Source organism: Symphalangus syndactylus, chromosome X, assembly GCF_028878055.3.
Source record: "Symphalangus syndactylus isolate Jambi chromosome X, NHGRI_mSymSyn1-v2.1_pri, whole genome shotgun sequence".
Lineage (NCBI taxonomy): Eukaryota > Metazoa > Chordata > Mammalia > Primates > Hylobatidae > Symphalangus > Symphalangus syndactylus.
The window spans coordinates 37,982,009-37,996,467 of record NC_072447.2 but is presented as its reverse complement, the minus strand read 5'-3'; the positions used below and the strand labels follow the sequence as shown (position 1 = coordinate 37,996,467).

The following is a 14,459-nucleotide window of genomic DNA, read 5'->3' as shown; positions in this document are numbered from 1 at the left end:
CCAGAATCAGTATCTCTGGTGAATGAGGCCAGATATGCATGGGATGTGCCATTAGAAGGATGACTAGAGGGTGAGCAGCCACAGAGTGACACATGTCCTCTAGAGACTTGACTTTTAATATGGTTATATTTCTCTCTTTTTTTAAATCCCTGTCAGCCAGAATGGTTATATTTCTGTACAGGGACAATGAAAAAGACATAGAATAAAGGGAAATTAGGTAAATATCCATTTCAATTTTCAAAGATACTCTGCACCAGAGTTCAGCTTGCTGAAATACACAACCTTGATTTCATTCTTTATTGTTTTTAGATCTTTATTGGAGGAAGTGTAGCTTTTAATTATAAAAGTGATTCGTGTTGGTTGTAAAAAATGTTTTTAGCTGTTTTAAAAGCTTGTCTTATCCTTTATTCTTTTCTTTTTCTTTTTCTTTCTTTTTTGTTTTTTTTTTTTTGAGATGGAGTTTCACTCTTGCTGCCCAGGCTGGAGTGCAGTGGAGCAATCTCGCTCACTGCAGCCTCTGAGGCCTCCCGGGTTCAAGTGATTCTCCTGCCTCAGCCTCCCAAGTAGCTGGGATTACAGGCATGCACCACCATGCCCGGCTAATTTTGTATTTTTTAGTAGAGACACGGTTTTACCATATTGGTGAGGCTGGTCTCGAACTCCTGACCTCAGGTGATCCACCTGCCTCGGCCTCCCAAAGTGCTGGGATCATAGGTGTGAGCCACCACCTCTGGCCCCTTTATTCTTTTTTCCAGAGGTAATTTTTGTTAATAGTTTGGTATATCATTCCAGACTTTTAAATATAGATAGATAGATAGATTGATTGATTGATTGATAGGCTGGGTTCAGTGGCTCACACCTGTACTCCTAGCACTTTGGGAGGCCAAGGTAGGTGGATTACATGAGTCTGGCAGTTCAAGAACAGCCTGGGAAATATGGCAAAACCCCGTCTCTACAAAAAAATTTTAAAAATTAGCTGAGTGTGATGACGAACACCTGTAGTCCCAGTTACTTGGAGGCTGAGGTGGGAGGATCGCCTGAGCCTGGGAGAAAGAGGTTGCAGTGAGCCATGATCATTCCACTGCGCTCCAGCCTGGGCAACAGTGATACCCTGTCTCAAAAACAAATATATATATTTATTTATTTATATTTAAAATTTATTTATAAATTAAATAAATTTTTGTATACATTTATAGTATATTCATGCATACATGCATGTTTTTGTTTTTTTGACAAAATGAGATCATGTTCCTCATATTGTTCTGCAAGTTCACAGAAAGCTTTCTTTTTACTGTTATTTATCCGGGGGGATAGGATCTTGCTGTGTTACCCAGGCTGGACTTCAGCTCCTGGGTTTAAGTGATCCTCCCACCTCATCCTTCTGAGTAGCTGCACAGAAAACTTTCTGAAGGCATATAATTGTAATTATATTATCATACATAAAGAAATTAGGCCGGGGCTGGGCGTGGTGGCTCACGCCTGTGGTCCCAGCACTTTGGGAAGCTGAGGCGTGCGGATCATGAGGTCAGGAGTTTGAGACCAGCCTGGCCAATATGTTGAAACCCTGTCTCTACTAAAAATACAAAAATTAGCCAGGCATGGTGGCGTGCGCCTGTAGTCCCAGCTACTCGGGAGGCCAAGGCAGGGGAATCGCTTGAACCCGGAAGGCGGAGGTTGCAGTGAGCCAAGATTGCACCACTGCACTCCAGCCTGGGTGACAGAGTGAGACTCCGTCTCAAAAAAAAAAAAAGAAAAGAAAAAAAGAAATTAGGGCTGGGCATGGTGGCTCATGCCTATAGTTCAAACTACTCAGGAGGCTGAGGCAGGAGAATTGCTTGAACCCGGGAGGTAGAGATTGCAGTGAGCCAAGATCGTGCCAGTGCACATTCCCAGCCTGGGCAACAGAGAGAGACTATTGTCTCAAAAAAAAAAAAAAAAAAAAAAAGAAGAAAGAAAGAGAGAGAGAGAGAAAGAGAGAGGAAGAAGGGAAAGAAGGAAGGAAGGAAGGAAAAGAAAAGAAAGAAATTGCACTAATTCCTTAACATCATCTAATATCCAGTTCAATGTACACATTTTCCTGGTTGTTTCATGAATAACTTTTTACAGTTGGTTCGTTTGAACCAGGATCCAAACAAGATCTGCTTGTTGTGTTTGACTGATAGGTCTCTTAGAACTGTAATAGTTTCCGCTCCCTCATTGTCCCTTGCTATTTATTTGTTGAAAAACCTGGCTTATTTGTCCTTTAGAATTTCCTGTGTTCTACAAGGATTGAGCTGGGAGGGGAAAAAAAGAATTTCTCATGTTCTGGCTGTGGCCGAATATATCCATTTAGTATCATTCTGTTTATCTCTTGGTTCCTTTCTTCTCTATATTTCCCATAAACTTATAGTTGGATCCGAAGCCTTAATTAGACTTAGGTTCAATTATTTTTTTGCTAAGAATGCCATAGACAGTACTATATTAAGCTATGTTGAATGAATGAACTTGTTTTACATAACATATTGTGTAAATATTTCCCTGTCAGTACTTAATAGATCTACCCATTCCTTCTCTAGTTGCTTAATGATTTCCTAGTATGGACTACCATGATCTACTTAATCCTTACCAACATAGGTTGTTTCCAGTTTTTAGTTTTTAACAATGTAATAAATCTATCAAATTCCTAGGGAAGACAAAAACAGATTAATAAACTGAGATAGAAAAAATAAGCTAGTAGTTTACATGTTTAAGAATTTTTGGTTGTATATTAAAAGATCAAGTGAATAGTCACTGGCCTCTAAAATATTTAGAAATCTCTAATTGCACCAGGCGTGGTGGCTCATACCTGTAATCTCAGCACTTTGGGAGGGTGAGGCGGGCAGATCACCTCAGGTCAGGAGTTCAAGACCAGCCTGCCCAACATAGTGAAACCACATCTCTACTAAAAATACAAAAAATTAGCTGGGCGTGGTGGCGCCTGCCTGTAATCCCAGCTACTCAGGAGGCTGAGGCAGGAGGATCGCTTGAACCTGGGAGATGGAGGTTGTGGTGAACCGAGATGGTGCCACTGCACTCCAGCCTGGGCAACAAGAGTGAAACTCCGTCTCAAAAAAAAAAAAAAAAAAATCTCTAATTGCTGAGTATATTCATTACAAATTATGAAAAAAAGCCAGGCATGGTGGCTCACGGCTGTAATCCCAGCACTTTGGGAAGCTGAGGCGGGCAGATCACTTAAGGTCAGGAGTTCGAGACCAGCCTGGCCAACATGGTGAAACCCTGACTCTACCAAAAATATAAAAAATTAGCCGGGTGTGGTGGCAGGCACCTGTAATCCCAGCTACTCAGGAGGCTGAGGCAGGAGAATCGCTTGAACCCGGGAGGCAGAGGTTACAGTGAGCCGAGATCACACCACTGCACTCCAGCTTGGGTGACAGAGCAAGACTCCATCTCAAAAAAAAAAAAAAAAAAAATATATATATATATATATATATATGAAAAAAGCAGTCTGGAGAAGACTCGGTTTGTCTTTGACATGTCTTTGACTATATATGTATTTTATTCCAGGAAAGTATGATGGGGGTGATGTGAGGAAAATTACACATCAAACTGAGGGTGATGTAATCATGCTTTCCAGCAGATAGATGAAAATGTAGTTGTGTAATCTTCAGATGTGATGTGTACTGTGCCATTTAGACATTTTTTATTTATTTATCCATCCATTTGGTTAATTACACTCCGATACACAGCCAATTGAGGATCTGAATGTAGTATATGTACTGTTGATGGAACACAAAATCTTTTTTTTTTTTTTTTTTTTTTTTTTTGAGACAGAGTTTTGCTCTGTCACCCAAGCTGGAGTGCAGTGGCTCAATCTCGATTCACTGCATCCTCTGCCTCCCGGGTTCAAGCAATTCTCCTGCCTCAGCCTCCCGAGTAGCTGGGATTACAGGTGCCCGCCACCATGCCTGGCTAATTTTTTATATTTTTAGTAGAGATAGGGTTTCACCATGTTAGCCAGGCTGGTCTCGAACTCCTGACCACAGATGGTCCACCTGCCTTGGCCTCCTAAAGTGCTGGGATTACAGGCGTGAGCCACCACACTCGGCCTTCTTTCTGATTCTTAGTTTAACTTTCTGTAAAATGGGAATAATTACAGTTTTCTCTGGCTCATGTTTCTTATGGTCATATAATGGTGATGTAAATATTTTCTGTGGTTTCTCTATTTATTTATTTATTTATTTATTTATTTATTTATTTATTTATTTTGAGATGGAGTTTCATTCTTGTCACCCAGGCTGGAGTGCAATGGCATGATCTCAGCTCACTGCAGCCTCCGTCTCTTGGATTCAAGTGATTCTCCTGCCTCAGCTTCCTGAGTAGCTGGGATTACAGGCACTTGCCACCATGCCCAGCCAATCTTTTTGTATTTTTAGTAGAGACGGGGTTTCACCATGTTGGCCAGGCTGATCTCGAACTTCTGACCTCAGGTGATCCACCTGCCTCGGCTTCCCAAAGTGCTGGGATTACAGGCATAGGCCACCGCTCCCGGCCTGGTTTCTCTATTTAAATCTGAAGAATTTTCATAATGCAAAATTTTTTCTGGCACAGTTACTTATGTTTTTCTTTTCTTTCTTTTAGTTATAGGTAAACATTGGAAACTCCATAGAATAAATCAGTATTTCTACAGAAAAATGGCAGAGAAGTCAATATTGAATGTATTAAATTGGCTTTCTTCTTCAGGAAAAACTAGACCAGACCTCTGTTATCTTCTGTGATATCATCCTACAAACAAACTAATCTGGAATCCCTTCACCTAGAGATAATGTACAAGCCTTAGAACTCCTCGTTCTCATGTTGCTATTTATGTACCTAATTAAAACCCAAGTTAAAAAAAATCTGGTATCACTGAGTGATGGTCTAAGTGTATCTGGTGCCTGTGTGTATGGTGTGTGTGTATGCATGGTTTGTGTGTGTGGTGTATGTTTGTGTGTGTGTGTGTGGTATGGATGGTGTATGTGAGTTAAAGACAACAGGTAACTCTTCTTAGGGAAGTATCAGCTCGCAGCCTGCAGAGTCTGGGCCCCACAACACATAGTATAGAAGAGTAGCTCTGGAGTCCGAGAGATGCTTCAGTAACTAGCACAAGGAACAAAACTTGTAAGTAATACGGTTTCCCTGACAATGATTAGAAGACATATAAAAGGAAACAGTAACAGTGACCCCTTGTTGTGGCTGTCACCTCCTAGTTTGTACAGAACTTGCAATTCTTGAATGCCAGTGGGAGATTCAGAATGAAGAAGTCTCTGTCCTCTGCCAGTGGATGAATGGGGACGTGGTGTGTGTTTGGGTTCTCTGTATGTGTATGGCTTGTATTCTCCTCCTCTGTGGCCCTGAATGCACAGCTCATTGAACTCTGTATTCCCACCGCAGGAGCCTCTTTTGACTTGTCAGCCAGCCAGCCAGTAAGGATGGCAGGGGAACAGAATGTCAAAGAGAATTTAGAATTTCCAGATTTCAATTAGATTTGGGAACTCTAAGTCTTCCTTGTATATTTGTATCATCAATTGAATTCCTAATCATTGACCTTCCAGAACTGATAGCAGTCAGTAAGACAGCAATACACAGATGGATGTGCACATATTCATGTTATATATATTTAAGAGAGCCAAAATGGCAGGAACAGTGGGAGCATTGTTACCAGATTAATGAGCTGAAGCAAATTTGTCCCTAGAATGTTCTCCATAGTCACCCAGAAGTCTTTTATTTCCTTTTATGCCAAAGTACTTTTGTGTTACTATGCCAATCACTCAAATATATGAAAGCCATGCCTATATCTCATTATAAATATGCTATTATTTCAGGCTTTATCCATTTGGCTTGGCCTTCCACGTTACCTCTGGAAAGTAGCGATTCCATGAGTTTCTTCCTTGCAATTGCCTGATCTAGAGAAGATTAAGAAGAAATGGCCTACACGTCAGCATGCTCAGGTCATTAATCAATAATTTGAGTGCCTCCTATCTAAGATATTACCTCCCATTTTTAGTTTTTTACTCAGTATTGAAACATGGCTTTAAAACATTTTAGGCCGGGTGCGGTGGCTCACGCCTGCAATCTTAACACTTTGGGAGGCCGAGGCGGGTGAATCACTTAAGGCCGGGAGTTTGAGACTAGCCTGGACAACATGGTGAAACCCTGTCTCTACTAAAAATACGAAAATTAGCCAGGCGCGGTGGTGCACACCTGTAGTCCCAGCTACTTGGGTGTCTGTGGCACAAAAATTGCCTGAACCCAGGAGGCAGAATTTGCAGTGAGCCAAGATCAATCCAGTGCACTCCAGCCTAGGCAACAGAGTGAGACTTTGTCTCAAAAAAAAAAACAAAAAGAGAAAGAAGGCCAGGCGCAGTGGCTCACGACTGTAACTTTGGGAGGCCAAGGCGGGCAGATTCCTTGAAGTCAGGAGTTCAAGACCAGCCTGGACAACATAGTGACTAAGTTGTCTCTACTAAAAATACAAAAATTTGCTGGGCATGATAGCGGGTGCCTGTAATCCCAGCTACTCAGGAGGCTGAGGCAGGAGAATAGCTTGAACCCAGGAGGAGGAGGTTGCATTGACCCAAGATCACACTGCTGCACTCCAGCCTGGGCGAAAGAGCAAGACCCTGTCTAAAAAAAAAAAAAGAAAAAAAGTTCAAAATGTAGGCAAAATGCCTGTGTTCACATATACAGATGGAAAAATGTGACTTGCTCGAGGTTAAATAGCACATCAATGACAGGTAAAATTAGGCTATGCAGTGAATATTACTTATTTGTATTAGTCTAAAGATATAATTCAGAATCCTTGAATTCAGGAAAAGTAATAGATAGGGGTTATATTTTCCTCATCTTATCTCTTAGTTTTTTTTTTTTTTCCCACCCGGGCTGGAGTGCAGTGGTATGCATGGTCACAGCTGCTGCAACCTTGACCTCCTAGGCTCAAGCAGTTCTCCTGCCTCAGTCTGCCGAGTAGCTGGGACTACAGGCATGCACCCCTACACCCAGCTAATTTTTTATTTTTTTGTGGAGACGAGGTTTTGCTATGTTTTCCAGGCTGGTCCCGAACTCCCCAGCTCAAGTGATCCACCCACCTTGGCCTCCCAAAGTGCTGGGATCACGGAAGTGAGCCACCGCGCCCGTCGGCCTTGTCTTGTCTTTTTTTTTTTTTTTTTTTTTTTGAGGCATAGTTTCGCTCTGTTGCCCAGGCTGGAGTGCAGTGGCACGATCTCAGCTCACTGCAACCTCCACCTCCCAGGTTCAAGCAGTTCTCCTGCCTCAGCCTCCCAAGTAGCTGGGATTACAAGTGCCTGCTACCACACCCGGCTAATTTTTGTATTTTTTAATAGAGACGGGGTTTCACCACGTTGGCCAGGCTGGTCCCGAACTCCTGCCTCGGCCTCCCAAAGTGCTGGGATTACAGGCATGAGCCACCGCACCTGGCCTCCACCTTGTCTTATTTTAATGAATGCCTTTGCACTCATCATTTTGGCAAGTCTTTTGTTTTGTTTTGTTTTTTCTTTGAGGCAAGGTCTTTTTTTTTTTTTTTTTTTTTTTTGAGACGGAGTCTCGCTCTGTCGCCCAGGCTGGAGTGCAGTGGCGCGATCTCAGCTCACTGCAAGCTCTGCCTCCCGGGTTCATGCCATTCTCCTGCCTCAGCCTCCGAGTAGCTGGGACTACAGACGCCCGCCACCGCGCCCGGCTAATTTTTTGTATTTTTAGTAGAGACGGGGTTTCACCGTGGTCTCGATCTCCTGACCTCGTGATCCGCCCGCCTCGGCCTCCCAAAATGCTGGGATTACAAGCGTGAGCCACCGCGCCCGGCCCGAGGCAAGGTCTTACTCTCTTGCCCAGGCAGGAGTGTAGTGGCGCAATCACAGCTCACTGCAGCCTTGACCTCCCTGGGTTCAGGTGTTCCTCCCACCTTAGCCTCCTGCGTAGCTGGGACCACAGGCACATGCCACCATGCCCCACTAGTTTTTGTGTTTTTTGTAGAGATAAGGTTTGCCATGTTGCCCAGACTGGTCTCAAATTCCTGAGCTCAGGTGATCCACCCACCTCAGCCTCCCAAAGTTCTGGAATTACAGGCGTGAGCTACCGTGCCCAGCCCAAGTTTTCACTTTTTAATTCAATGTACCAACCCAGTCTAATGCAGAAACCACTGTCGGGACCAGTAGTACATTTGTGGGACTAAACTCTCCTTATGGCTTGATTTTCATTTAAAGTAAGTATTTGAAATCATGGTTTCATTCACCAGAGGTTGAAAGAAACTTGCTTCAGGTTTTGGTTTTCATCCTGTAAACCTTCTGTCTGATGTTTTGTTTCCCTTCTGATATGTTCAACTTTCAAGTCAGTACAGGTTGAGTATCCCTTATCCAAAATGCTTAGGACCAGAAATATTTTGGATTTTGGAATTTTTTTAGATTTCGGAATATTTGCATATACATAATGAGATATCTTGGGGATGGGACCCAAGTCTAAAAACATGAAATTCATTTGTTTCATTTGCACCTTATACACTTAGGGTGAAGGTAGTTTTATAAAATACTTTTAATACTTTTGTGCATCAAAGTTTTGAGTGTGTGTGTGTGTGTGTGTGTATAGAGAGAGAGAGAGAGTTTTTGTTTTGTTTTTGAGACAGTCTCACTCTGTTGCCCGGGCTGGAGTAAAGTGGCATGCTCTCGGCTCACTGCATCCTCCACCTCCCGGGTTCAAGCAATTCTTATGTCTCAGCCTCCCTAGTAGCTGGGATTAAAGGCATGTGCCACCACACCCAGCTAATTTTTTGTATTTTTAGTAGAGACAAAGTTTCAGTATATTCACCAGGCTGGTCCCAAACTCCTGGCCTCAAGTGATGGCCTGCCTCGGCCACCCAAAGTACTGGGATTACAGGCATGAGCTACCGCTCCTGGCCAGTGTTCACTATATATATTTTTATATTTTATTTTATTTTATTTTATTTTTATTTTTTTTGAGACAGAGTGTCACTCTGTCACCCAGATTGGAGTGCAGTGGCGCGATCTTGGCTCACTGCAAGCTCCGCCTTCCAGGTTCACGCCATTCTCCTGCGTCAGCCTCCCGAGTAGCTGGGACTACAGGCGCCTGCCACCACACTCGGCTAATTTTTTGTGTTTTTAGTAGAGACGGGGTTTCACTGTGTTAGGATGGTCTCGATCTCCTGACCTCGTGATCCGCCCATCTCAGCCTCCCAAAGTGCTGGGATTACATGCGTGAGCCACCACGCCCGGCCAGTTTTCACTATATTTTGCCTGTAACCTGTCACACAAGGTAAGATACGGAATTTTCCATTTGTGGCATCATGTCTGTGTTCAAAAAATTTTGGATTTTAGGCCGGGCGCGGTGGCTCACGCTTGTAATCCCAGCACTTTGGGAGGCCGAGGCGGGTGGATCACGAGGTCAGGAGATCGAGACCACGGTGAAACCCCGTCTCTACTAAAAATACAAAAAATTAGCCGGGCGTGCTGGCGGGCGCCTGTAGTCCCAGCTACTCGGAGAGGCTGAGGCGGGAGAATGGTGTGAACCCGGGAGGCGGAGCTTGCAGTGAGCCGAGATTGCGCCACTGCACTCCAGCCTAGGCGACAGAGCGAGACTCCGTCTCAAAAAAAAAAAAAAAAAAAAAAAAATTTTGGATTTTGGAGTGTTTTGGATTTCAGATTTTTGTACTAGGGATGCTCAACCTGTAATTAACCAGCACATAACACTAAGGGTATACAGTTAGGTCAAACTCTAGGTGTGACCAAAGTTCAGGCTTATTTATGTTTATGAAATGATAGCCAAGGAAATGCCTGGGTGGAAGAAAAGTTTGTTTTTATAAGCAAGTGTTTCACATTTCATTCACTTAGCAGTGCAGAATAAGTCATCTGTATTTCACATGTAGGGGCTTTTATCTTAACTGACTATAGAGTTTTGTTGCTGGTCTTTAGCTGTGACTCTGGAAGACAGAATAGCCAAAGAAGTAACTCTTTTTCCTGCCCACCTACAACCTGTGAAATAATCTTAAGACTCAGGCAAGGCACAGTGGCTCACACCTGTAATCCCACTGCTTAGAGAGGCCGAGGCAAGTGGGTCACGAGGTCAAGAGTTCCAGATCAGCCTGGCCAATACGGTGAAACCCCGTCTCTACTAAAATTAGAAAAATTAGCCAGGCGTGGTGGTGCACGCCTGTAGTCCCAGCTACTCAGGAGGCTGAGGCAGGAGAATCTCTTGAACCCGGGAGGCAGAGGTTGCAGTGAGCCGAGATCGTGCCACTGCACTCCAGCCTGGGCGACAGAATGAGACTCCATCTCAAAAAAAAAAAAAAAGTCTTAAGACTCAGTATCCCTATAGTCAATCTGTAAATTCTCTCCTCTGAGGTATGCCTGGTGAGACTGTTCAATGCTGCTTTGTTGACAGGTGTAGAGAACACATAGAAGAACAAGGGAAAGGCAAAGAAGGAGAAAAATAGAGGATTCAAAGACTGCTCTCCACACTCAAAGTCATAGTGAGCCCTCCAAATGCTTAGATGACATTAACACTGGGATTTTGTTAGGAGGTACCCCAAATTTGTGTATGGTCAGAGGGTGATTTTAAATGCCTTGTTTACTACAGAAAAAGCATCAGCTTTTTAATATCAGCTGTTTAATTTATCTCCCATATCCCTTCTAAATTATGAGAGAATGGCTTCCAGGTAATGGTATGTGTGAATACATACATAACTCTAACTCCTGAAACCCCGGGAAGACAAGAAGAAAGGGATTTTTATGTAGCATTAGCACATAAGAAAAGGATGGTGGAGAAGTTTGAGACCAGCCTGGGCAACGTAGGGGGACACTCTATCACTAAAAGAAAGAAAAAGAAAAAAGGATGGAGAGAGGGAGACAATGGGACTTGTTTTTCACAACAGACTCAGCGGAATTGTTTGAAACTCTGTACCCATGTAGGCCGGGCGCAGTGGCTCACGCCTGTAATCCCACTTTGGGAGGCCGAGGTGGGCGGATCGCGAAGTCAGGAGATCGAGACCATCCTGGCTAACACCGTGAAACCCCGTCTCTACTAAAAATACAAAAAATTAGCCGGGCGCAGTGGCAGGAGCCTGTAGTCCCAGCTACTTGGGAGGCTGAGGAGAATGGCGTGAACCCGGGAGGCAGAGCTTGCAGTGAGCCGAGATAGCGCCACTGCACTCCAGCCTGGGCGAAAGAGCGAGACTCCGTCTCAGAAACTCTGTACCCATGTAACATTGACACGAATAAAAATAATGAAAATATTTAGAAGCGAATTCTACAAAAGGCAAGGAAGTTTGTATTAAAACTCCTGTATTTGGCCAGGTGTGGTGGCTCAAGCCTGTAATCTCAGCACTTTGGGAGGCCTAGGCAGGCGGATCACTTGCAGTCAGGAGTTCAACATGGCGAAAACTCGTCTCTACTAAAAAACAGAAAAATTAGCTGGGCATGGTGGTAGGTGCCTATAATGCTACTCAGGAGGCTGAGGCAGAAGAACTACTTGAACCTGGGAGGAGGAGGTTGCAGTGAGCTGAGATCGCACCACCGCACTCCAGCCTGGGCCACAGAGTGAGACTCCGTCTCAAAAAAAAAAAAAAGTATTTATTTTGTAAACTTTGATTCTATGCATCCACTGGGGCCCTTCCTGTGGTGAAGGCATATGATAGATTTCTCCCCATTTAAAAACAAAATTTAGAAGGTTATGGGTGTCTTTGTGTCTGTGGCACTTTGTCAAAGCTCTGATTCAGCCAGGTGCAGTGGCTCATGCCTGTAATCCTAGCATTTTGGGAGGCCAAGATGGGAAGATCACTTGAGCCCAGCAGTTTGAGACCAGCCTGGGCAACAGAGAGAGACCCTCATCTCTATAAAAAATTAAAAATCAGCCGGTCTTAGTGACATGCGCCTATAGTACCAGCTACTCAGGAGGGTCACTTGAACCCAGGAGATCGAGTCTGCAGTGAGCCATGATTATGCCACTGCACTCCAGCCTGGGCAACAGTGAGACCCTGTCTCCAAGGGGAATGAAAAAAAATGCCAGGTGTGGTGGCTCATGCCTGTAACTCTAGCACTTTGGGAAGCTGAGATGAGTGGATAACTTGAGCCCAGGAGTTCAAGACAAATCCTGGCCAACATGGTGAAACTCCGTCTCTACAACAAATACAAAAATTAGCCAGTTGTGCTGATGTGTTCCTGTAGTCCCAGCTACTCAGAAGGCAGAAGTGGGAGGATCACTTGAGCCCCAGAGATCAAGGCTGTAGTGAGCTGTGATTGCACTACTGCACTCCAGCCTGGGTGACAGTGAGACCCTGTCTCAAAAAAAATTTTAAAAAAAAGCTGATTCATTTTCTGAATTTTTTGTCAGGAATACAACCCTCAGTTATACCATTGCTCAAGAGGGAAGCTGTGGCCTGTTGGTGGACCTGTTTCCCTGGATTGGAAGTTGTGTCATTTTATGAAGAAAAGCAGAGACCACTTAGTGTGTTGTTCCCCTTGCAGGTGCTCTTCAGAACTGGAAGCATCGTGTTCCCGGGAGCCTTTCCTTCCTCATACACCCTACTTGTCTCCTGTTTGTACCTCCTCTCCTTTCCATACTTCCTCTCTATCTTACCAAACAAAAATGGTATTGTTTTCCATTCCTCATGTTATGTTACTGGCTCTTTGTGGTCCTGCTGACCTAAAGATGCTTAACTTACTACTAACAGTCTTCTTTGTGTGATTGCTGTTTTCCCCTTGGGACACGTTCTGTTCTTGTTACTCATTTATGTGCAGGATGTGAGATGTAGGAAAAGCCTGTACCGTTTGATACCCTTTTAAATTTACTTGTACTTCTGTTGAATTCACCATCACTGGTACCTTTCTGAAGAACTGACTTTCCAGACATGAAAACCTTTTCTCTCTGAACTCCTAGATCACATTCTAGATTTCTTATGGCTTCATGCATGTTCTACCCTTGTTTGTTCATACCTGATCTCCCCCAGTAGGCTATAATCTTCCTGAGGACAGGACAAGTGTCCTTCTTCTTAGTGTTCCCATAGTGCTGACCTAATGCAGTGATATATACATTGTGAATGTGTGAATTCTTGAAAGTTCAAAATTGCATTGATTCTGTTTCAATCAAAACCTCTATAGGATATGCATAGGTATTTGATTTGTTTGTCCTCAACCTCAAAGTACATGTCTGTTTCTAACTTCCAAATCTAAAAAAGAGGAACTCTCTGAAGGCCTTCAATCTCTATGGCTTCTCCCCCTTAGATTTATTAAGCACTCACTGAATGCCTGGTCTAGATACTCTGTTATGGTGGGCAGGTAGAGAAATACCTTTTACAATTCAGATTCAAAGACAAAGTAAGTACGTGGAACAATCAGAGTAGTTACAGGCAGCATTATCATAATGTACAATCTGTGGTAGATACTGGTTTTGTATTTTGGTCTTGTGCAAAGAAGCACCCAAGGATGTTTGTCTAAAATATGAATGTTGCCAGGAGAGATGGCTCATACCTGTAATCTTAATACTTTGGGAGGCCAAGACAGGAGGATCACTTGAGCCTAGGAGTTTGAGACCAGCCTGGGCAACATAGTGAGACCCCCAACTCTACAAAACAAATTTCAAAATTAGTCAATTGTCCAGGCGCAGTGGCTCATGCCTGAAATCCCAGCACTTTGGGAGGCCGAGGTCGGCAAATCACTTGAGGTCAGGAGTTCGAGACCAGCCTGGCCAATGTGGTGAAACCCTGTCTCTACTAAAAATACAAAAATTAGCTGGGCATGGTGGCACGCACCTGTGATCCCAGCCACTCAGGAGGCTGAGGCAGAAGAATCGCTTGAACCTGGGAGGCAGAGGTTGCCGTGAGCTGAGATCGCACCACTGTACTCCAGTCTGGGCAACAGGGTGAGACTCCCATCTCAAAAAAAAAAAAAAAATTTAACTAGGTATAGTGGTGCACGCCTGTAGTCTCAACTACTTGGGAGTCTGAGATGGAAGGATCACTTCAGCCTGGGAAGTTGAGGCTTCAGTGAGCCAAGATTGTGCCACTGCATTCCAGCCTGGGTGACAGAGCAAGACCCTGTCTCAAAAAAAAAAAAAAGTAAAATATGAATGTACCTAGGCAGTAGTTTAAAATTTTTGTGTACACTAACTCTTTTAGGGAAGGAAGAAAAATAATCAGAGGAAACAAGCCTGGTAAAACAGGGAACACAGGCTTCAGATGGATGGTTTTACTGTTAGGACTTAGCTCATGCTCTGTGTGATCACTGTTTTTCGCTTGGAACACCTTCTGTCCCTAGCAAGTCTAGCAAGTATTAGCGAAGGGTTGGGCTTTTGAGCAGCCCTTGATGTATCCCTCTAGCTCGTTAATGCTATTGTATATGGGAAATAGTTAATGTCTTATTACTTTCACATGTAAATAGGAATTTTTTTTTTTTGGGGGGGGGATGGAGTCTTGCCCTGTTGCC

General features: G+C 43.8%; 1 protein-coding gene across 3 annotated transcripts in view; it reads left to right on the top strand.

Annotated features, from left to right (window-relative positions):
• Positions 1-4,880, top strand: part of APOO (apolipoprotein O) — a 76,289-nt gene extending 71,409 nt beyond the window's left edge. The window contains exon 9 of one of the 3 annotated variants that reach the window (XM_055269050.2): positions 4,618-4,880. The gene's annotated coding sequence lies outside the window, so the exon portion shown is untranslated. The remainder of the gene's footprint in view (positions 1-4,617) is intronic. The other 2 variants (XM_055269051.2, XM_055269052.2) reach the window with 2 other exon arrangements.
• The last annotated feature ends 9,579 nt before the right edge of the window (positions 4,881-14,459 follow it).